Genomic DNA, 25,515 nt, shown 5'->3' on the forward strand with positions numbered 1-25,515 from the left:
GAAATTCTGCAAACTGACACCATCAAACAAACAGAAACGAAAGAGATAATTGGAAATGAATACCTCAGGAGAACAAGAAAACTCCTGGAAACGAAACTATATAGCAGAAACCTAACAAAAGGTATAAATACATGGCCAGTATCAATAGTAAGATAATCTGGACCGTTTGTACGGTGAACAAAAGGAGAACTGAGACAGCTCGATCAGAAGACCAGGGAACTCATGACCATGCACACTGCACTACACCCAAAAGGATGATATTGACGTACTCTACGTGAAAAGGAAAGGCCCGGGAGAGGACTGGTCTGCAAAGAAGACTGTGTGAATGACATACCAAAAAAGAACTTGAAAAATACCTAATACAAAATACTGAAAGGATAATTATGGCAGCGAGAGACACTGAAACAATAAAAAAAACAGAAAACAGAGAGACAAATGACAAAACAAGAACAGAAAAATGGGAAGAGAAACAATTGCACGGAAGATTCATAAGAATGACAAAAGATCAGAATCACGAAAACACTTGGGCAAGGATGCGGCAAGGACATTTAAACCGAGAAACTGAATCCCTAATAACTGCAGCACAAGAAAACTCGATAAGAACCAACCATATCAAATCAAGGATCAATAAAACCCAAGAAAACAGCAAATGCAGACTCTATGGACAACGAGACGAAACGATAAACTATATAGTAAGTGAATGCAGCAAACTGGCCCAAAATGAATACAAAACAGGCACGACCAAGTGGGGAGGGCACTACACTGAGAATTCTGCAAACAACTGCATTTTGAACGTACAAACAAATAGTACAAGCATAAGCTCGCAACGATACTCGAAAACGAGAACCACAAAATCCTGAGACATGCACATACAACGGACGAATCCATCTAAGCAAGAAGACCAGATGTCGTAATAATTGACGTTTTAACGCCTTGTTTTTGTCTGCAGGGAACTCACTTTATTCAGGCGATAACTACAGTGAGTTGACGAGAAAATTTCTGCGTTATACAGCATATCCTGATGCACACACAAGTGGGTATACTAACTAGTTCAACGTGCTTTAAATATGTCATCTGACCCAGTATTTGCTTATCCACAAAGACGGCTGTGCATTTTGGATGATACCGTAAACTATGTCCCATTTCAACTTTGGACGTTTAGACGTTTATAGATTTATATACTCAATAGCCGTACTCACCTTGTGGGGGTAGATGGATATCAAGCGGTTGAAGGATTCAATTCTCTCGGAGAATTTTAATGACAAACTGGAACGTGGTACTCAATTCCAAAAGAAAGATTACGGATTGAAATTGTCGAGGGTATATAATGTTCAACATGGATGTAAAAAAGATTGGAGATTTCACCGTAGTGGGTTGCTTATCGATAAAGAATGAAAAACCACGAGACGCACAATTAACTTTGACAGATAAACGAGACTGAGTATATGCAACTTTTAAGTTAAACGATTCTTAATAAGACGAGACGACTTTCATATGATCCAATTGTTCACAATTAGGTCTATTCTTTTCGGGACATTAAATGCAGAATCCAGCCATTTTATAATATACCTTTACGCTTTGAGTTCTTTTGGATTTTCTACATATTTTTTTCAAGATATTTTTTTGGTTGTTTCGGAGAGAAAAAGGTTTTGTTTTGGGGTTGATAAAATATGATTGATTTGAACAAAAGAACATAAACAATGCAATCACATTAATGTTCACTGTATTTAAGATTAGGTACTACTGCTACAAAAGATGTACGAAGATTTTTGTTTAAAAAGTATACCAGGAGTACTTACATTATATATTAATGTTTTTATTAATTAAATGCTATCAAGTTTTTTTTTTACTATGAAAATAATTGTGAAAATGGCTTTATAATGCTACATATTCAATGCAGACATTGTATGAAAATGGAGAATCTTTAAATAATTTCATTAATTTGTTGTTGTTTTTTTGTTTTGTTTTGTTTTTATAAATATGCAATGAAAATCTACAGGAAATTCTGCGTCAATCTTGTCATTTTGCGCTTCCATCCACGCATTTTGAAAGCTATTTTATTATTTTTTTTTCTTTTAAACGATCGCGAAGGAAGCGGATGTAGTCATTTCAAGAAATATTCATAATACCTCCAATATAATTAGTGAAATGAATTAAGAAACCGTCAAGCTGTAAAGCAATTAAAACTTATTACTGCTGTGAAATTGTCAATACACGGATAAGTTAACGACGTAGAAAGTGTATCATTTGTTTAGTGTATTAATTTTTTATGTATATTTCTGCGACCTCTTTACAGCAATATCAGTGATATGTAATTTCAGGGAATTTAAATCTAATTAAATCTAGCGGGAGAAATATTGATGATAAAAGTTTTCTTTCTAAACACTTGAACGATAATTAGCCATCTCTACACACCTAAATATATCTATCTATCTATCTACTTATCTCTCTCTCTCTCATATATATATATATATATATATATATATATATATATATATATATATATATATATATATATATATATATACTGAAAAGCTGGTTAGCGTCACACAGTCGTTCATTACGCATAAATATTATATCTTTATTAATGCCGATATTTTATTTATTATAAACCGAAATGACGTCGGTATAAAACGTAACCTTAAATTTCTTGAAGAAAAATAAAGTGAAAATCAAGGAAAAGAAACTGAGATATGTGCATGCGAGTTTTATGTTATTTTTTTCTAAACAGTTCACTTCTCGTACGTACAAACACATACTCGAGCAGAAATCGAAACCAAAAACTAAAGAGAGTGAAACAAGTACCATAACCATTAGAACAGCTTTTCACAGATCGTGAAAAGTGTTTGCAAACCTACTTATTCTTAACAGGAGGAAATGTTTCATGATCGCCCATGCACATCGGTGAAATAGTTCACAAACAGATAAAAATCGAATGACCTATACAAACTATTATGACTGCTACATCAAGTTCGCGTGTGGCACGAACACACCGACATAAAATAAGCCACGCGCGTGCAGCACACAAAGATTTCCTGCTTATTTGACATCTGACACAAACAGACATCGAGGTCACTTCCTTTTGACCTTTTTCTTCCCTTTCTTTTTATCTTCTTTCTCTGTATATATATATATATTTTACCCTGATCCCACAATTAACGCACGCTACAAACATCCACACGAAGAACAATTTTCCGCCTATATACATGTGAAATTATTCAAGGTAAGCCTAACTTAAATTCATCAAAAAAATTATGGACTGCAATGAAAAAATTAATTATCAGGAAACAACATTAATGAAAATTAAAAAAAAATATGCCTTATCACACGTGCCCACACGCACATATTCTTATGTTTTTTTTTCTCCACAGGTTATAATAGAAATATTGTTTGTATATATGTCAATTGGTTCTATGTTATTTGTTTGAATGTCGGATTAGAGAAAACGTATATATCTCTTCTACAGTACTTGTGATCTCAGACGCAGGGGTTAACAAGAATTGATGATCTCCGATTTTCGACTCTGATCTCCGACCTGCAACTAAAATACCGGAACGGACATTTCGATTAATCACATCAGTAATAAGACACCAACAAATAAGTTTTTTTTCCAGGAGAAAAACGCACAAAATAATAAATAATAAAATAATAATCTAACATAATGTAATTGGATTTTGTAACATTTTGTCTGCATCAGCCTGGACGGGAACTACCATAAGCAAAGTCAAAACACCTTTATTCCTTGTAAAATTACACACAAAACCGCATATATGTTTTATTTGAAACAAGGGCTATTGTTTTCAATAGAAAAATCTCTTTCTCGGTCCAGAAATACTTCTACGTCGTGGAAGCCTTGCTCACAGAAGTTGCTGAGAAAGTCGAGGATATTTTCAAAGCACGTCTGAGTGACAATCCATGCAAAATGCTAAAACAAGCCGTCCTTGAATGAACAGGAACATTGAAGGCTGCCAGATTGAAACAGCTTTAAAACGAGTCGGTGATCAAAAGCTTTTCCAAATTTGGAGGAAGAGGAGAAGCTTATTAGCCAGACGTACCATGGACGATAACATCCTCCAGCGACTGTTGTTAAACAAATTGCCACAACAATTGTCTAACACGCTGTCCATTTTCGTTGGAAATAAGAAACGTGAGCAGCTAACAGTTATCCGCGGAGTGATTTAGGCTCCAGATCGGCAGAAATCGCTGCCTATACCGGCTCTTTTAGCGGATAATCATATCCAGTCACTAATGCAACTTTCAACGATGCAGTTCCACTTCACGTTCCACCTGTTGTTATTACAAGCGTCGTTTTGCGGACAAAACACAAAAATGCCAGCATCCTTACAGTTTAAAACCCCCGGACTATTTAAACAAATTGCGCGAAAAATTACACCCCATATCTCCAGTAGTATCGCTTATTATAGGTATCTGATGCACTTTCCCCTCAGAAAATTTCTTACGGACATACCTCATACACAAAAGGACGAGACAGCAGCAGATTACTTACCTCTGCAAACTGCGAACATCACTTCCATCTGAACCTTTGGTACCTCATCAGTCACTCTAGACTTTGGATTAAGCGCAGTTTCGCGAGGATTTTCATCATAGCCCCCGTAAAGACACCCATTCATGGCGCTTATTTCCTTTCGAACTTTCCATTTTCCGTAGATCCTAGAGACGTTGTTTATCCGACACAAAACTTCTCTTTCTGTCCATTGCAATATAAGTTCCTGCGAAACACCTAGCATCCGCACGGCAAGTCCATCAAATGCAATTTTTGCAGACGCGTTGAATCAATTTCCTGAGCGCACTCAATCGTTTTCCCGCACAAAAGACATCTAGTATTACGTGCGACAACATATCATAATTTGTGATGTTGTCGTGCATCCAAAACTCCGACGATGTTCCCGGAAAAGTTAGACCTGGCCCGCTCGGAATTTCAACACATGATAGATCTCAGTATCATATAACCCTCACCGCAAGTCCCTCTTAGGAAAAACACTTAGCCTACTTAACTGAAGTCCTACAACATTTAGAATCTGGTGTCAGTTTCCTTGCTTTCCTTAGAAACCGTATCTACAAGTCTGGACTTACATCCTTCCAAGTTCTTTGTAGTCCAATGTTCTCTTTTACCCACATCCTTGCCTCAACTACGTCGTTACATTGGACTTATGAAATACTACCATCGATTCCTCACAACTGTTCACATAACCTATCCAGACTCATTGATGCACTCCGTACTCGAAGGAAGACCCCGTCTCTCTCGGACGAAGCCCTGACATCTTTCCACGCATTCAACACAGCTCTGGTGAACTTCACTAATCTATAATACATCGACTTTGACCAAAGAGCTAAGTTCTTTCTTCGACAGATGTTTCTGATGTAGTAGTTGGTGATGTACACAACCAGGTCGTAAACTTTCAAACACAAACACTGTTTTTCTTTTCTGCTCAGCTGAGCACTTCTCAGCGTAAATACAGCGTTTTCAGTCGAGAACTGCACGCCATGTTCTTAGCAGTAACACATTTTTTTGTCATGTTGAAAGGGTAGAAAATTAACTATTTTCACCAACCATAAAGCACTGATTGTTTTCCTTACATCTCCCATTTCTGGCAAACATACATCCAGAAAACTTCGACAAATGGATTTTGTGACACAATATTCTGCTTACCTTCAATATTTACAACGCAAAAAAAATATAGTTGCTAACACACTTTTCCCGCTTTTGCAATGTCATCAGTTTAGAGAAACCTCTGGACTTGGATTATATCGTAGCTGAACAAGAACGAAATACGTCATTGACAGAATATTTCGATAGAAAGTTTGAGGTTCCTCCAGCTGAAACGCAGGGATCTGGTGTTTTATGGTCCTAAACAATACGACTTATTTTGTTTTGTTTATTGTTTGAATAACTTTTCAAAGTTATGTTATTTATGGTCTTTGAATTGTTGTTGTTCTAATTGTGTATGTTAGAAATGTTTCTGTTGTTCCAACTGCTGTTGTTGCTTCTGCAAATGCGGTAGTTACTGTTGAAAAGTGGCTTGAAGTACTTTCATTTATTCCGGTATCTGTTCCATTTTTAAGGTATCCAAAAACAATTTCATTACATTTGCGTTGACAATAACTTGCTACGTACAACAAAAGAAAATCATCATTTTTCGTTTTGTGAGAATTAAATAAAAATCTTTTTATACGTTTCTTGCACAATTAAAAAAATAACTAGAGAAAACTCACTGTTTTAAGTAACAAGTCTTTATAACATGTTCTGTTAGATTTTTTATCAACTTTGACATTTTTCATTAGTTCGTCGGTAAACTTTTTTCTGTGTTCGTTTCGAATAAAAAGCGTCACAATAAACACCCTGGAAAAAAGATATATATCGTTTAAAGTACCTGAGCGATGTTGCTTTAGTTCGAGGAATCAATTTATGTCGCAATATGGACGAGTATCGCAGTCGAAGGGAAAGTTCTTAGCTTGAGATGTGTGTTGCTTTCAACTTCTTTCCTAATTTTCATTACGCATACAACCAGATTGCAGGAGGAAAAACCGTGCGTACTTTATATATATACACGTATATGCACATATAAATATATATATATATATATATATATATATATGCGTATATATGTACATGTATATACACATATATACATATATACATATAAATATTTACAGTTGTTTTGATTTGAAAAATATTGTTATAAAAACTCGTTAAGAAATAAACGTTGAACCAGCTTTAGATATCGAGAAGATCGGCTCGCTTTAGCACACATGCTTCATCACGCCGTCTGGTCTTTGAATAATCTTCTTTACTGTTTCTTTGCATGCCTGCCAATATGGAGTCTATAGGTAATAAATTCCATTCAATTCTAGTGATAATGTCCAGTAACCGTTAGGAAAAGCTCCTAGCTAAGAAAGTCAACGATCGCATTAGAAAAGCAGTTTATTTTAACAAAATAGTATCTTTATGAATCCTTTATCAAAAAGCAAATTTGGGATTTAAGGAAAACCAGTCATATAAAGCGAAAATAAAATATGTAAACTTCCAGTCTTTTAATACGCTCTGGTTTTTTAATCTTTATGTCTATAATTAAGCATTTATAGATATTAAATTCCCCCCAAACATTGTGTTAATGCCTTGTGGCCTTGTGACTGTGTCCGAATGTTCGACAGGAAGTAATTATCACTTACTACAATGGTGATTTCGTAAGAATAAAACAATACTGTCCGTAGGTTTAAAAATAATTTTTACATTATTTGAAAATATTATGGTTATCACTATACATATATCTATAATATAAAGCTGAATGTCTGTGTGTATATGTGTCTGTGTCTGGGCACGAATGGGCTCCTATATGGTTGACTAGTTATAAAAAACTGATTACATATAATAATCGAAGATGTATGGAGACACAGGAATGGCTATGTTTCATCTGGCAGAACGGTGGTTCATTAAAATTGTGGGGTCTGCGTTCACGCCTGGTCCACAAAGTATGGAAAAAATAAATTAAAAAATTGAAATAAAAACGTTTACAAGTGTTTTTATATAGATGTACATAAGAATACTTTGATAAGTATGTTTCAACTTAAATAGGGATGGTATAATATAAATGTGGGGTCTGCGTTCGCGTCTGGCCTCCAAAGAAGGGAAATAGCCACAAACATTAACAAAGACTTTTCGTATCTATCTGCGTAAGTATACTTTGATAATTATGTTTCAGTTTGAAGAAATATAGTACATTAAAATTATGGGGTGTTCGTTCGTGCCTGACCTCCATAGAATGGAAATATGTCCTAAAGTTTAACAAGGTTTTTTAATATAGACCCACGGAATATTGTGATAAATGTTTCAGTGTGAACAGGTATGGTATAATACATTATGGGGTTTATCTATTTTATTTTTGCTTTCATCATATTTTGCTTTGGTTTTGATACTCCCAAATTCGAAGGTATCGCTTTACAACCCTTCCTTTTTATTACCTATCATACTTTCATAAATCAGAGTCCATTTTCCGTAGGCTGTTTTTGAACCCGCTCAACGACGGGCACTTTTGCTAGTATATATATATATATATATATATATATATATATATATATATATACGTCTATATGTGTTTGAATGTTTGAGTGCTTAGTCGAAGCAGATCACAAATTAGATGGGAACCAGAGTGGAACCCTGTACTACGCCAGCTTTTAGTTCAACGAAGTCAGTGCCGCCGTCCAAAGAGCGCACCATGACTTCAATATTTTATATAGGATCATTTTGTTTGAAACGATTTCTTCAAGTATATGTCAACAAATGTTTTTTCCTTTTTCTGTGCACTGAATCAAACGCTTCAGAAGAATCTACAGAAAGTTGCCGATAGTTGTTTTGCTTTTCCTACTTTTATAATTATTTCAACAATCACAATTTGACTAAGTATTGAGCAGCTTTTTCTAAACCCATTTGGATATTATTCTGAACATTTCTCCCATTTCAGTTTCTATTGAGAAACATCGTGTCGTATCTTTTCCAGGCTATGGTGTAGTGGAGATAGCGCTATAATTATCTGTCTGGCTGATAATAACTTTTAATAGTGACAGCAGTATGCAAATTTCAGTCCATGATTTCATCGTAGTCTCTTTGTAATCATCGTTACAAAAATATAGCATACGGTAAATAATCTTGACAGCTTAATGCACAAAAGTTTATACATATCCTGGAACATCAGCTGTCATGATTGGATTGAATACAACACAACTAAAACAGAGTATATATCCTTCTACCGAATTGAAACACCAGACAGAACACCACTCAAGCTAGTAGATGACTTCGAATACCTTGCAGCCGCAAGGCATCTACCGACAAAAACGTCCAAATCAAAATAGCAAAGGCGTGGTGTGCACTTAATAGGCTACATTTATATGAACGTCTGCACTCTGGGAACAGATCAAGAGAACCTTTTTATAAAACTATATTAGAGATAATTTTGCCCCATTGTTCACCAGCATGGACTGTTAATAAAATATAATGAAAGTAAGTTAGATGGCGTTTTCAGTAGAATGCCTCGAGCAGTGTTAATCTGCAACTGGAAAGCACAGCAAAAAAAAAAAGAGCACGATATGCCGGGCATTGTTACAGAAGAAAATATGAGGTCGTCAGTTCTGTGGTACGGAGCCGCTAAAGTAGGGAGACCTTTCAAGACGTGAACAAAACCATTAACAGAAGATAGTGGCTTACAACTTGGAGATTTTCCTGGGGCCATCTAAGATTACAACTTCTGGAAGAATAGAGTCAATCTAGTCCGGGCAACCGGACCTATACGATGGGGATTTTAATTGAAGTTATTATGGAAAAATAATTTCTTAAAATGAACAGGTGTTTATTTAATACAAAAAGGGCGTCTTCAAAATGAATATTCCTCTTTACACCACAAGCGAACCATGATACTTTACTGTTGACTTTAAAACTATAAGTGAAGTACATTACAAACGAATAATTTTACAAAATCAGCAATAGGTTCTCTACAGTGGAATATAGCCTACAATGTACTGTAGACTGTCAGTACAGAGGGGGCATGTAAACCTATTTTGTTGGCAATAAAACTATGAGGGGATGAGATATTTGTTGATCCTTTCTAACGCTGGACAACTCTTCCTTCCCAGCATATATATATATATATATATATATATATATATATATATATATATATACTCATATATATATAATTATTTACTATAATTATTATTAAATACCTACAGAATAATAATCATTGCAGGGTGTCACGATTAACACCAGTTGATAGATCCGGACCCGGCAGAAGAAGCCCTACCAGGCTTCATTAGTAAGGACCCAATCCATTTGACTACCGTTAACCGCAAAAAATGCTGTTGAATTTAAACATTTATTTTTAATATAAATGCATGCACCCCCACACATATTTATAGTAATAGTAAAACACACAAATATACACACACTCATATATATATACATGCATATATATATGCATATATATGTGTATATATATATATATATATATATAATTATGACTATAATTATTTTACTACCTAAATAGCATATTTCTTTTATACACGTTTGTTTAAACAAGTTAACGTTTCTGTTTCTCGCTTTTTCATTCCTGCACGTTCATTTATATTTGCAGTTCGATCTTAAAACAGCGAAAATGAATGAATTTATTTTATTGGTTGGAGTTTTGTTATTAGAGCAATATCTTGTAACAGAATCCTGCACGAAATTTTCTTTTCTAGCTTTGAAGCTATCGAATGTACAGAAATGTTTCCTTGGATACCAACACTTTACTCTGTGCCTCATCTATGAAATGATTTGATGATTGTATGAGATCCGAAGTACATTCAATGAATGCTAGTTTGAATCGAAGATCTATTCTGAGGCAAACTTTTCAAACCTCTTTTGTTGTATGCCTTTGAAATTTTATTGTTCGAATTGTTGATGTTGGAAGCGTTTCTCTTTCCCCAACTGATGTCTTCGCTTGAAAGTTTTTTTTTGCTTTTAAACGTACTCACAATTTAGAACAAAAAGTATGACAGGGAATTAATGAAACTCATCTCGCAAGTTGATAAACATCTAGCCAAGAATGTTAGAAAGACTGGTGGTTATTTTTAAAAAGTGAGTAATTTTCTTTCTCTAGTAATTAAACTAGTAGCGCATAAAAACGACTTTTAATCAGTTCTTACAGAAAGAAAAACGGTGCGCCTTTCTCTTGTTGTGTTGAGAAACGTTATTGTCCATGCAAATTCAAGCAATATGTTGCTCGTGGAAATGTTAAAAATGGAACAGATCGTGGAATAAATGAAAGCACCTTCCGATCTGCAACATTAATCTTCAAAATTACATGCAATCTTTGTTAACATGTATGCTGACAATACAATTGTCTATGGCATCAGTTAGACGAGCACTGATCTTAACTGGTAAACTATTCCTACTTTAATCAAGTTGTAATATAGAGAAAATAATAGCATTTTTCCTAAACTAACTTTTCTGCATATACGCTGGAATTCTCATTTTTAAATTAATGACTCGTTTTGATAAATCATTTCCTTCGAACATCTCTTTGATCAGACGTTTCCCCATACCTTAAAAATAATTTACATTATATCCGATGCTAAAGTTACTGAAATAATGGTCGTTCTACCGCTCACGTTTACATATCTCCTGAGTCGTCCTCCTATCTGTGTGAGTCAGAGTCAGCCCAGGATTGCGGAATGGTGCGACCTCTAGTAATGTGAGACTCAGAGCACTCTTTGTTTTTGTCACAGAGTAGAAAATCCATTTCTGAATCTAGTGGAGGATTATCTCTTCCCTTCCCCTCAGACCTTTTGTCACAAAAATGTTTTTTATATATATTTGCATTACAGTGTCTTACTTAGCTTTAAACTCTGTTTCGCTCCTGTAATACCTTTCCAGCAAGAACTTATCATGCTTCTAACATTTTTACAATAAAACTATTTTCTTCTTTGTGTTACCTAAAATCAGACCCTGTCTGTTGTGATCATGAAGGTTGACGATAAATAAGAAAACGCGCTGTTACATTTAAAAGAATGCGTATTTACCAAAGTACTGATCATGATACTACGTAAAACTGCTCTTCGACTGCTTTCAGTGATAAACCCATTAATACATAATATCTAGAAGAATCGGAAGGGTTACATCATAACATAACTCTTTCCAAGAACTTTCAATCTGTAAAAACGTCATTATTTTATTTACAAACTACAGCATTGTCTTTTTCACCTCCAATATATTAAATATATACGTTAGAGACGTGTGTTCTTTGATAGAAGCGTTGATTGAGTATGAATAAGATACACTACGTATTATATACGTTTGAATCCAAGAACAGCGCATTATTACGAAAATGAACAAATATTTATTTTTGTTTGAAATTTATAAATATATTTTGAAGTTACACTTCATCCTCAGTATTTCTTTCTTTTCTTTTCTTTTTTTTTGCCATGTTGTTGTTGGTGCCGAGAATAAGTATGTAGAACCCGTTTGTTTTTTTTTTCACGGTAGTATTTTCAAATGACGGAGCGGTGCATTGGCCACGCGGTGTACACGTTAGAAGTGTGCGTTCATTGAAAGAAGTGGTGATTTAGTTTGAATAAGATAAAATACGTATTAGATACGTTTGGAGCAAAAGAAAAAAATAACAACGCATTATTACGATGATAAACAGATATTTATTTTTGTTGTTTGATTTTAAATCTTTGCCGAATCGTCCTGTAAACAAACCATGTTTCACATTCGTTTTATTTTATTTAATTATAAAACTGAAAATTGCAAGAAACATTGCCCTCAAGTGCACTCTGACCTTGATAAATGATGAACCATTAATATATAAGATATAAACACGTATGGTTTGTTATAGATTTTATATTTACCCACAAATCATTTTCCGTCAATATCATCCCTTCGATAGCTGGTTTTTATCTCTCGACTATAAAACGACCAATGTTTAGTGATTGCTGAGGTGTTTGTTCTCTATTGACTTTGGCATGGCCCTATGAAGATCTGGATGGTTTAACTTAAAAAAAAAAAACGTCGTGTTCTCACACTTTGAAAACGGTGTTAGCTTATTGCTAATCGCCCAAGGCGCCGCTGCTGAGGATATTAACGAGAATATCGAGGCAGCTTTTGTTCTTCTTAGAAGGTGTTGACTTTTCAAACCACACTTTTCTCACATCGTGCCATATATATCCCCTGGGGATTGAAGAGGAGCATCTACCCAATTTGCCCTCCCTTCTTCCTTATATCTTTTTTCTCCTTCATTTCCTCCTTTCCTTTTCTTTTATTCACGTTTTATTCAATCTACTCCCGCATCACTTTCCTAATTTATTTATCATTTCTTAATTACATGTTTGTATTCATTTGTGATTTGCACTTTTGCTTAAGAGCCTCTTTGCTGAATTTCGTTATTTCGTGTTCCTATGTTTTGTGTCCGTGTGTTCGCACCGTCAGTTAAATATCCCACAAAGTCCGGCTTCTTATGCGCGTATTCGAATCGCCGAGCCAGTCAGCACACGCAACATATCACATTTTCACCAGTTGAGGATACAAGATACGTGCAATATTATTATTATTGCTCGTGAAGTATGATTGTTAAAAGGGGCTTCTCTTTATTTGTTTGTATTATTGTTGGTATAAATTATTCTTGTGATTAAAAAGACAACGGCTTAAGATTATTTTCTAAATAAAAAAAACTTGTGTAAAATTAAAGTGCAATAACGTTTAGAAAGAACCAAATATGACCACGACGGTTGAAAACCCTCATACTACGTACAAATTGTCAAATGTAAAAAACTGTGGTTAAACTTTTTTTCAGTAAAGATAAATACCAGATTTCTGGAATAATTCTACAATAATTATAAAGTTTAAGTTCTATGATAGTGAATTAATTAAATAAATGTATTTACTTTCTGCTAAATCGCTCATAATTATCAAACATATACGAGTGGTAGCAAAGAGGTTCTCCGCTCATTTCTAAATAAACATGGCGCCCAAATTTCTAAAATGTATAGAAGCTCCAAAAAACATAATCTACTTTCGTTATTCTTTATATCAGAGACATGGCTTTATAATACTCGTTTGGAATTTCATAATTATATTTGAAGTTTTTTAATTTATCTTTTATTCTTAAAAGTTAATTCATTGACGTATATGAAAGACCAGAAAATAATTTTCCTAGTTTATTATCTTATATTGGATAGTTTTTGTTACACATTTTCAGGAATAATAAGAAATATTACCTCTTGCAACGTAAGGCGCTGTTAAATATGCTACAGATAAAAGTCAGCAAAGGCAAGTTAAGTAAACCTTCCTCGTATTTAATATTGGGGTTATTTTAAATTTTTTAATAAAGGTATAAATAGTGTAAAATTTGATGAGTTAGAACGAAAAAATGTGGTCGCATTAGAGCCAGAATCCAATCTGGATAATAACTCAAAAATCGAAAATTAAACAAAATAATTATAGAACCTTACATATTTACATTAATTAATGTTTCTATCAGTATATTCTTTATTTTTCTATTGTGAACAGCTTGACTATGGATCTGAGGCCGAAATTTTGTTTTCCCAAATAATTCTCTAAGGTTTAAATTACCTTTAATTTTAAGCAAAGGAAACAAAAAGACATGTTAAAATATGTAAAAAAAGTTACTACCGGTCATTTACTTAGTTTACGATTGGTAAGCTATTATCGAGAACCGACGATGTCTCTAACAAGATAATTTTCTCGCTCAAACCTGACAGGCTTTGGACTACTTTTAATTTTAAACGCCCCCCCCCCAAAAAAAATACACACCTTACAATTAGATAAAATATATAAAATCTTTTTTGGGCAGGTAGAAAAGATGAAGTAGTTTACCTTTGGTTGCATTTACTTGTGAATTTATTTTCCCCACATTTATGAGCTTTGTCGCGTTATTTAGTAAATGCCACGATAAATTATTTCTTCGTGAAATAAAGTTAAATGGCATTTTAAGTGGCGATTCAATTAACATCACTGATTAATTACACTGACAAGTTATTAATTAAAAGAATAAAGTAATTATTTATTAATAGTTTACTTAAATAGCATTCAGTGTGGAAAGACAGTGATTCGTGTATAACTGCGTAAAAATCAATTAAAGTCATTTATTAACTGACAAATTATTCAATGTCAAAAAGATAAATCATCATGTATTAATATTTAAATAGAATTCAGATTTGACAGAAAATGATTACAGTGTTTCGAATTTATTATTAATGAAAATAAAAGACACCAGAAATATACAATTTTACGTTTGTCTTGAATGTGTGACAGTGAATTCTAATTGAGAGCGTTGTAGATTGAAATGACGCCGGATGGTAAGTAGGTAAAGTACACTGTTACAGTAGGCAATGATAACTAAGTTCAACATAAAATAAACAGTCTTATCCGTACCTGGCTAACTGGATAAGAACAATCCGTCCCATTTGTCTAAGAAAGTGACTATCAGAAATTGACAGTATTTAGAATTTATTATTAATGAAAATAAAACACACTAGAAATATACAACTTTACGTTTCTCTTGAATGTGTGACAATGAATTCTAATTGAGAGCGTTGCAGATTGAAATGACGCCGGGTGGTAAGTGGAAATGGGGTAACACAGGCTGCAAATGCACTTTATGTATGTTGCAGTGTACGTAGATATCGGAATGTCGTCGATAAGTATCTAAAATCAATAATCGAAAAAAAAACCTAGATGAAAGAAGGTCAAAGCGAGTTTAACTAAAGTTAACACCTTATTCAGCCTAACATAACACATCCATTTAAGATTTTCATTACCACACAAGCAGAAAGGTTCGTCATATAAAATCGACAGTATGTTCTTTGATATGACAGGAGCGCGTTCGAAATGAATGTTTCTGTTTAAAGCACAACTGAAGCATGATACTTCACTTTGTCATTTTACATTCAAATTCCAGACATTATTACTGCACAAGTAGAAGAGTCAGGTATATAAAATCAAAAGTATTATTTTTGAAATAACAGGGACACGTTCGAAATAAATATTTATGTTTAGTGCATAATTGGACAATGATACTTTTGCATTATAAATCTCAATAAAGACTGTTATACAGGGTGTCAGTAAAGTTACTATACAGTGATTTCTTCGGGCTTCTGCCATATGCCTCAGCAATTGTAGCCAAATTTTGTTCAGTGCACACACTTGGCCGACCAGAACGCGGAGCATCGGCAACTGAGCAAGTATCATCAAATTTGTCTAGAAGTTTTTTAACTATTAATACAAATATGATACAATAAAACAATAAGACTGTATAGTAACTTAACGGACACCCTGTATATAAGGATGTTAACAAAATCAATGATAGGTTACCTACAGTGAAATGTAGATCACAATGTATTGTGAACCAAATAACTACGGGAATTCATGCGAAGATTCCTCCCAGTGCACCGTGATGGATCCTCTAAAGCAGGCAAATAATCGATTTGATTGAAAAATGGGCGATTTCACCGATCCCGATGAAAATAAAATATATGAGTGTGAAACATTCGTTGATTCTCATTAAACGCCGAGCAACGCCGGATCTCCCTGCTAGTTGTGTATGCACAACGCGTATTTTTTAACTTATCTCAAGATTTAATAGATAAATGGCAGTTTGCTGGGGCGGGTAGATTAAGTTGCACTGTTACAGTAGGCAATAACTAAGTTTTAACGTAAAAGAAACAGTCTATGCCTATGTGGCTAACTGGATGAGAACAATCTGCCCCACTGGTCTAAGAAAGCGACTGTCAAAAATTCTGTATCTGTTTAATAGTTTGAATAAAGTTTAACATATTAAAAATGGTGCATCCAAGGGAGACCGACGGATACTGCAGCCGGTTCGGTGTGAATGTAACAATATACGTGTTAATAGTGGTTCGAATATTCCAGGGTCTAAGAATTCTGTGAAAAAACTTTAAAACAAGTGTTTAATTAAATAATGTACATATTGACGTGTTTCATCAGTCGTTTATAATTTTAACCGCCAAAGAAAAATTGAACAAAATTAATTTAATGTATTGTTTGAAAAGTTATTAAAAAATCAAACGGCTTATTTGTTAATACTATATTCGATATAATACGAGTAGTGCTCCAAGTTTCTTCTATTTTTATGTTGAACCCAAACGGATCAGCGGGATGACAAATTTTGAATATTATTATGATTGAACGTTTGCATACATGGCTTGAATTTCTTTTTATTTCTCTCTAGCAGGTATTGACGGTGTTGGAACAACAACCTATTATAGACGTGCGTTAGAAACAGAGATTTGTCACTGAATTCCTACATGCCACAAAAATAGAAACCATCATTGTTCACCAGCGCTTGCTGAACGTTTATGACCCGATGCAGTTGATATCAGCCAAGTAAGGAATTGGATCCGTCGATTTTAGCATGACGGCAGATATCTGATTGAGGAGACAGGTTACGAAGATTTCATTGAAAAATGGGAATTGCGAATGGTAGATCTATATAAAATAATGACTTCTAGAGCACGAAATATTGTTCATTTTAATAGCACAACTCCTGAGTTAGTAGCTTTTCAACGTGTTTATTTTTAAGTTTAAGAACTAGAAAACATTACTTTTGGAACGACGCTTGCATTTTCAACACTTAAGAAAATCACGTTATAGAAGTTTACGTATGTCCGATCCAATTCGCTGTATCAGGAAGATGTTGTAAGAAGGGAACAAATAAGATTGTGCGTTTGCTACAGCATGCATTCTATAATTCCTTTTGTACTACCAAATGAAAAGTGTCAACATATTATGCGTACATTTATTTTTGAACAGAAGCTATACTTCGAAATATTAAAAAAAATGTTTGAGACCCTGCCTTTCTAATTCGATTTAATACGTTCGTGAATAAGTAACTAATCGAAAAATGAAAAGAACTTAGTAGTGCTTCTTTTTTTAGAACTGGATACCGGTCAACATTTCAAAATTTAGTTGTTAATCTGTCGGCGTTGGTTGTGTTTTTCTCTACGAATACCGTATATTTCTTAATAAATAGTAATAGTAATATAGTATTTCTTAATAAACAGTAATATTCTTGAAATATATAACATCTTTTTAGTACATTGCATTGTAAATTCTTGGTAGCTATTCCACATTTCAGTGTTTTGAGTTAACAAATAAGAGGACTTACTTTTGGAACGACTCGCGTTATTGGTCAAGGCACAGTGCTGTCATGCTCTCTTTTTAATTCCTCAGATTGTTAAACGTGCCCTACTACTGTGTTACGAGAATTCTATAACCTACCGTCTACAGTGTTAGAAGAACCCGACAAGAGTTGGTATCAGGAAGAATATATGCTGCAAATCTCCTGCTCTTACGCAAATCGACGTCAGTCTGAAATAATGTTTTAAGATTTAATCCAACCTCTGCATATAATTGTCTTTTTGTTTGTCACTCTAGCGGCACATCACGTTTAAATCTAGAAGAATAGGAGAAATACAAGGTGGTGCCAACCCAATTATGTTGAAAACACTGTTTTATACAAAACACTAATACATAGATGACAATATTGAAGAATTATATCATTTTTAATATCATTAATTTACGACAATTACACATTGAATCGGGATGACAGTGAATGGTGTTATATTTTCCAAATTTTTGACGCTTATATTCTTTTTGAAACATTTAATCTTCATACGATCTGTTTAAACTAATAATAACTACGGCAATATTGTTTTACTGCAAGAGCATGCATCACATATATATTGTCAATTTCTAAATGAAAGATCGAGTTGAGATTTATTTTTAAAAAGGAGGTATTTCTCGAAGAAAAATGTATATAGCACCATACTATACCTTGCTAAATGAATACCTAATCTAAAATTATTGAATTTTCCAAAACTAACATTTGAACACATCATGCTGTCTTGTATCAAAATCTCTTAACGATCAACTTGCATACACTTCACCATTTGTAAATAGTACTGTCATTGATACCGCACATATGTTCCGGACTTATATGTAGAAAATCCCTTCAAAATTATGTCTCAAATTCTTTTCCTACGCAAACGTAAGAGAAATGGTGTCTGTAATTTTACTTGTTTTAAGCAATTCTCCTTATTCTTCTTGTTTTAACGCGTATTTGTAACATCCGGCACTGTCTACCATGACACGGGTGTATTATAATTGACTACTTAGAGTACTTTATTAAAGGCACATATTCTGTATAAAATCATTGAAATATCCCAGCGACCTTGCCCAAATTAATCGAATTAAAATACTACGAACGCATTGTATTTCGACTTCTTATACAATGTATGTATAAGGATGTCAGCGGCATGTGTTTAATAAAAAGACCCTGCTAAATATCGATCTGGATAAAACGAAAAAATACTTAGTGATTTAAATAAAAAAAAGGAACGTAGGAATTTTTTCACAAAAGAAAAACAGCAAAACTTTACATAAACATTGAAATATTCGAAAGAAAACTTTCTCTTCTAAAACATGCTGTATTCAAGGTGTAAATGAAAGATTTTCTCTTACAATGTGATTTTATTATTTGTATTGAACTATGTAGTACTTTCCGAATCTTCAATATTTCTCATGAAAGTATCTTATTTGGGCCAATTAAATAAGATGGGCACCATTTTTATATGAATTTTAATTGATTTTTCAGTCTAATTTTTTTTCCGTAGAAAATTATCTGCTTTATCAACAGGTAATAATTAATGAAATATATTGCCCATTCTCTGGAATAATCACGGGTCCTGCTAGTAAATTTGATTTTAAAGGATTTGTGTAATGTAACACAGCGTAGACGAGCGTATGTAAATGCATACTAAACAGGAAATGACGTCACCGTAAGGATAAAGAAAAATACTTTAAAAAAGGAGGATTCCTACAGAAAGAGGAACACATTCTGGTACATATTCGCGAACATGTTCCAAGACGTGGATGACATTTGAGAAAAAAGAGTTCAAAGAGAAAGAGTGCGATCACGTGAGATAAGACGATTCTATTTTAATCGGGAAATTACCCGGAAATATATGACGTTGATAAAAAAGTAAAAAGTGAGTAGAGTTATTACTTGTCTTCTGTTCCTTGCAAGGTAGACTGAATACGACGTGTGGGTAGCGCCGGTGAAAAAGTGCAATGCTAAAGTAATAGAACGAGGATACGGAAAAATAAAGTAAGACTACATATCAAGCATAAGTATCAGTGTAGAAAGCAGACAAATTTTCTAAAGTGCGTTTTTAAATAAATTAAATCAGGTTCCCTGTGGAATTTTATAATTGTAAAGTAATTTGGAAGCATTTGATGTCGAGAAAAAAAAGTCCAGTTTAAAAATGATAAAACAAAATAAATTAGATTATTAATATAGCGTCTCCGTTATATATTACTAGCAAAATCCGGATTTTAATATTCGACCTTGGATTTTTAAAAATAGTGTGCACAATCCCTAGGTAAGAGATCATAAGGTTTGGTCATGAGATGTTCATGGGTGTGAGCCGTAGAACTATATATATATATATATATATATATATATATATATATATATATATACATACATATATATATATATATATATATAGGCTATGACCTTGCCCTTTGATTTTAACCTTGAAAAATGGTGTGCAGCATCCCTAGGTGGGGGACCATCACTATGCCAGGTTTGGTCATGATCGGTCTGGTGGTTTGGGCTGTAGGAGAGTTGTACAACAAGACACTCACACCTACACGCACGAACGCTACTACCGCATATATATATATATATATATATATATATATATATATATATATATATATATGCATTCAGATTTGTGATATGAAATACGCATGTTTATGCATGGGTTATAAATAAACTAGCGCAGAAGGGCTTGTCCGATCATTGAATACACTAAAATATTAATTAATTTATGTAGATTCCGTATTTATTTTATGTATTATATTGTACCTACTATATAGTACTGTTTTCGAAAGTTTTTTTTTGTAATAACTTGGCTGGAGCGCTGTCGATGTTAGCTGAATCAACTAGAATCGAAACCAACACATTTAGCTCTTCAGTCGCGTTTTCTAGTGTTTCAGCTATCGACAAATAGATAAGGAAGATGTTAAATCGAACTACTTCAAGCAATACATGAAAAAAGTAACAGAAAGATTAAATGGATATTTCTCATTACAATATGACGACATATTTCTGTACGTTTTATTTGTCAACTAAAACAAAGGCTTTATCCGTTTGTACGATTACTATTTCCTGGCGATCTCAGTGTTATGTGACGATTAATTTAGGAATGTATCCGTTAAGTATTTTCACACACACAACCCGACTTTACTGTTATATATATATATATATATATATATATATATATATGTTATATATGTATATGTTATATATGTATAGGTTATATATATATATATATTATATATATGTACATATATATGTTTTATATATATATATATGTTTTATATATATGTTAAATAATTTAAAAAATTAATTTCCTATGGAATACATCTTCTATTGTTACGGGTTGGCAAAAGATACGTCGCAGTGATCGCTCCTGGTTAGAATCTTCAACTCTATACTAGCGCTTAATCCTACGCTACTCGTAACACAGGATAAAAATAAAAATAAATAAATGAGTCGGGCGCAGAGTTGCGTCCTAGAATAACACGTTGTCTAAGATTCGTGAATAGTTTTCATTTAATCATGAACAACTCGAACGCAAAGCAATAATTACACAACGCATTGATAAGGTGTAATGGGATATTTATTTAACATGTATCTCGAAATTTAATATAACACCTCAATGGGCCGGGATGAGGCAGAACAAACATAGCGAGAAAATTAACAAAAAATAAAAGATAAAAATAAAAAAAGAACAAGAATGGAAAATAAAAACATGAATGCCGTTTCGAAAAGGCATTGATGGAAGGGGGATTGGGATATGAGCTATTATAACGGGGTACTTATCTGTAGATAAAATATATTCACAAAGCCAGTGTTGCATTTTTTTAAAAGTCTGTGAGTGCGAATATATCGCCTTCTGTAATCTTCTTTAAATTCATAGTTTTATATTGTTCCAAGGTGATCTCATTTTCTACAATGATTTCTCCTGCCTTTTAGGCGACTGAATATTTAACTCTCATTTAATTCAAAGCATATGATATTTATCTGATTTCTTTTAAATCGCCTCTATGTGGATAGCTGAGAGAGTATTCTCCTTATTGGGTGGCATTAATTCTCCATTTTATCATCGGAATAATGCAGAGATAATTTATCCATCGTATCTGGTCGCTTGTTCTCTTCATCATTGCTTTTTTTATGACAAAGCGATGAATTTTTCATCTCGTTCACTCGTGCTTTTAAGATTTTCCATTCTCTTTCGTTTTTTTTATCGTTTCTTTTTTTTTACAGAGCGAGAGATTGGTGAACGAGGAGACAAAAAAGACAAGCTGTTAAAGGTGGTGGTGGGGCTCTAGCTGCTTGTGTTGTTGTGTGTGTGTGCGTGTGTGTGTGTGTGTGTTTGAGTGAGGGGGTTTGGTCGGACTCTAGCTGCTAGCGATGTTTTGTGTGAGTGAGGAGGAGTTGAATCTGGCTGGAGGCGGACGAAGAGGAGGAGGGAGAAGTTTCGCTATTCGCACTGATATTTATTCATTTATTTATTATTACGTTCTTTTATTTTTCTTTTGTTTCTTCTCTCTCTACCGTAATCATTACACTATCCACTTAAAAAATGTAATCTGTTTTGTTGTAGGATGTAGGTTGGTAGGTGTTCTTCCTTTTCTTTAAAAGGGATATAATTCCATATTCTACCTCTTGATGACAATACTGAGGAAAACATTTATAACAGTGAGAGATGGGAATTCATTATTGAATGAATGTTTTATACACTTCTTTTACACAGAGAGGGAGGTTCATTACTTATGATAGAGGGACACATTACTTGGAAGTTGGTTATACAAAGTTCATATTGATGATTAACACATTACGTTCAATTGTTGAATGTCGACACGAAGACAACAGTTACAAATATCGATAGTGATTCTTTATTTCATTTGACTGGTCGAAATGATGATGACGTCAGGAACGCAATGGCTGACTGGGATAGCTTCCGTACATTTATATCTGATCTACCTCTGCATTCCATGTTTAAAAAGGATGTGTCCTCTATAGTATCAGACCTGACCGAATGGTTAATTATAGACATAAACCGATTCATACCATCTAAAAAATTCCAACAAAAACCTACCAGCCAGCCATAGTTCTCATCAGAATGTGATGCTGCCATAGCTACCAACGTAATAGATGCACTGAGACTAACGCTGCTTTCAGGAACGCCAGCAACCACTGTCAAAGAGTAATAAAAAATGCAAGAGAGCTATATGCCCAGTCTGTTTAATCAAAAGTAGCTGATCAGCAGCTTGGTTCCCACCAGTTTTGGCAAATAAAAACAGGGTCCTCAACAGAAGTGTGCGTTCTATCCCAGCCATTATCAACGGACCAGAGGTCATCTCCTCAGCATCAGACAATGCCAAACTATTTGCCAAGAACTTTGCAGCTAATTCTACCCTATGCGACGAAGGCCATCAACTCCCTGTATTTCATCCTATAACACAGAACACGCTAGGTAACATACAAATACCTGTGCATGAGGTAACCTAGCTAATCAAGAACCTTAATTCCAGTAAAGCTACTGGCCCTGACGGCATCCCAATTATAGTGTTAAAAAAGCTTCAAGCAGAACTTGCTCTCATACTTACGAAACTGTTTAAAAGTTGCCTTAAGGAGAAGTGCTTTCCAACACCCTGGAAAACCTCATCAATATGCCCTGTATTTAAGAACTCAGGTGATAAGTCATCTCCCTCTCAGTACAGACCAATAAGTCTCCTGTGTGTCATGAGTAAGTTGCTGAAATCCATATTAAATAGAGAAATAGTCAACCACCTCTACAGAAACAACCTTAGTGACACACAATATGGTTTCCGTTCTGCAAGATCTACCGCAGATGTGCTAACGGTTATATCTCATAGGATTAGTGAATCTCTTGACAAAGGCTTTCTTTCCAGGGCAATTGCTTTTGACATATAAAAGGCCTTCGACAAGGTATGACATAAAGGTCTACTTCACAAGATCTCCAGTTACGGTACGGTGGAAATATTCTCTCTATCATTAAACCATTTCTCTCTGATAGGCTCATAAGAGTAGTGGTTGATGGACAAAAACAGAAGCCTGCAGTATTAATGCTGAAGTCCCTCAAGGGTCCATCCTGCGCCCAACTCTCTTCCTGATCTACATCAATGATCTCCCTAAACACATACATAAATCATTCGTTGGTATCTATGCTGATAACACGACCATCTATGGCAACACATCAAAGGCTGTCAACGACAAAGCTCTCTCTGATTCTCTATCCTTTGATCTCGAACTAGTGGTTCAGTGGGGGAAGACGTGGCTGGTTACCTTTAATGCATCTAAAACAAAACTCCTATCTTTACATCATCAACGCTCTGATCCCCATCTGGCATCAACTGAAATGGATGGCTTCTGGACTTGACCTTCACACCTTATCTGAAATGGAACACGTACATCAAGTCTGTTGCCAAGGTCGCTGGAAAGATGGTGGGATCCTTCTACCGCTCCAGAAAATATCTCACTACTGATGCAATTCTCTATCTATATAAAAGCCAAGTGCGTCCAAGGATGGAATACTGCTGCCATATCTGGGCAGGAGCTGCTAAAAACAGCCTATCCTGTCTTGACAGAGTACAAAATAGACCCCGTAGCTTAGTGGGGGATGCCCTTTTCTCTCCCACAGAAGATACTTTGCAAGCCTATCTTTGTTTTATAGTTATTTCCATGGCAGGTGTTCGTCTGAACTTCAATCTCTCGCCCCCCTCGCCAATCATTTACGAAAAACACCCGTCTAGCTGAATCCACTGTCAAAAACTTTCCCCACTCTTTATCTATGCCTAAATCAAAACGTAGATTCCATGAAAAAAGCTTCTTTCTTAGAACTGCACGCCTGTGGAACTCTGTTCCGTCTGCCTGTTTCCCTCCTGACTACAATTGGATGTCTTCAAGTCCAACGTAAACACCTTCCTCATGAACCGCACCCTTAGGTAGACACTTTAAATATTCCATAGTTCAATATTCTTTCCTTCGCTTCTAAATGGCCCTGACCTCATCTCTGTCTGACAAGCAAACTCAACTATTCTGCTTCCTCTGCTCGACTGTCGACTGCTTATTCTGAATAAAAACTAGCTCGTATATTGAGACTTTCCTTTTATTCTATGACGTCCATGTGTGGTTCCAAAACGCGAGCAACTCACGTGGCTAAGCACCACAAACAAAGAATTCTCACCTAACCTATTTTTACAATATATTTTTAATTTGTATGTTCCATCCTTTTTAGCTGACGTTTTTTTAATTCAGTTTTCATAAAAGAATGAACAATTAATTCTTTTTACAATGCAAACAATATCTAACTATTTTATATGGAATTTAATTTAACAATAGTGAAATTCTAACATTCTAATTCTAACTCTATTTCTGAACCTTGCTTACAAGGTTCGAGTCTCGGCTTATCCTAATCTCATTTTCCGCTAATCTAATGTTCTTCTTATTTACAGGAAAAGAGGACAGCCTTTCCTGTAACACTCCCAGTTACAGACCCATATATATATATATATATATATATATATATATATATATATATATCATTCTATTAAGCATTGTAGTCTTTTTAAAAGTTGTATTTCGCTCGTCATAGCATATGCAAACGCTGCAAACAGATGTGACATATATTGCCATAGTAACATCGTTATAACAATAATGACTTCTCGCTTAACAAGACGATGGCGCCAACAAAATTGTTATGGCAATATCGGATCTGTGTAATTACATGAAAGTCGAGTCGGGAAACGATTATCAACTCATGTAATATTGCATTGTTTTGTTTGTAATAGAACGTCGATTTAGGATGCTGTTCTAAATTAAACAGACA

Source organism: Euprymna scolopes, chromosome 6 (assembly GCF_053919585.1).
Source record: "Euprymna scolopes isolate OS-2025 chromosome 6, ASM5391958v1, whole genome shotgun sequence".
In the NCBI taxonomy this organism is placed as follows: Eukaryota; Metazoa; Mollusca; class Cephalopoda; order Sepiida; family Sepiolidae; genus Euprymna; species Euprymna scolopes.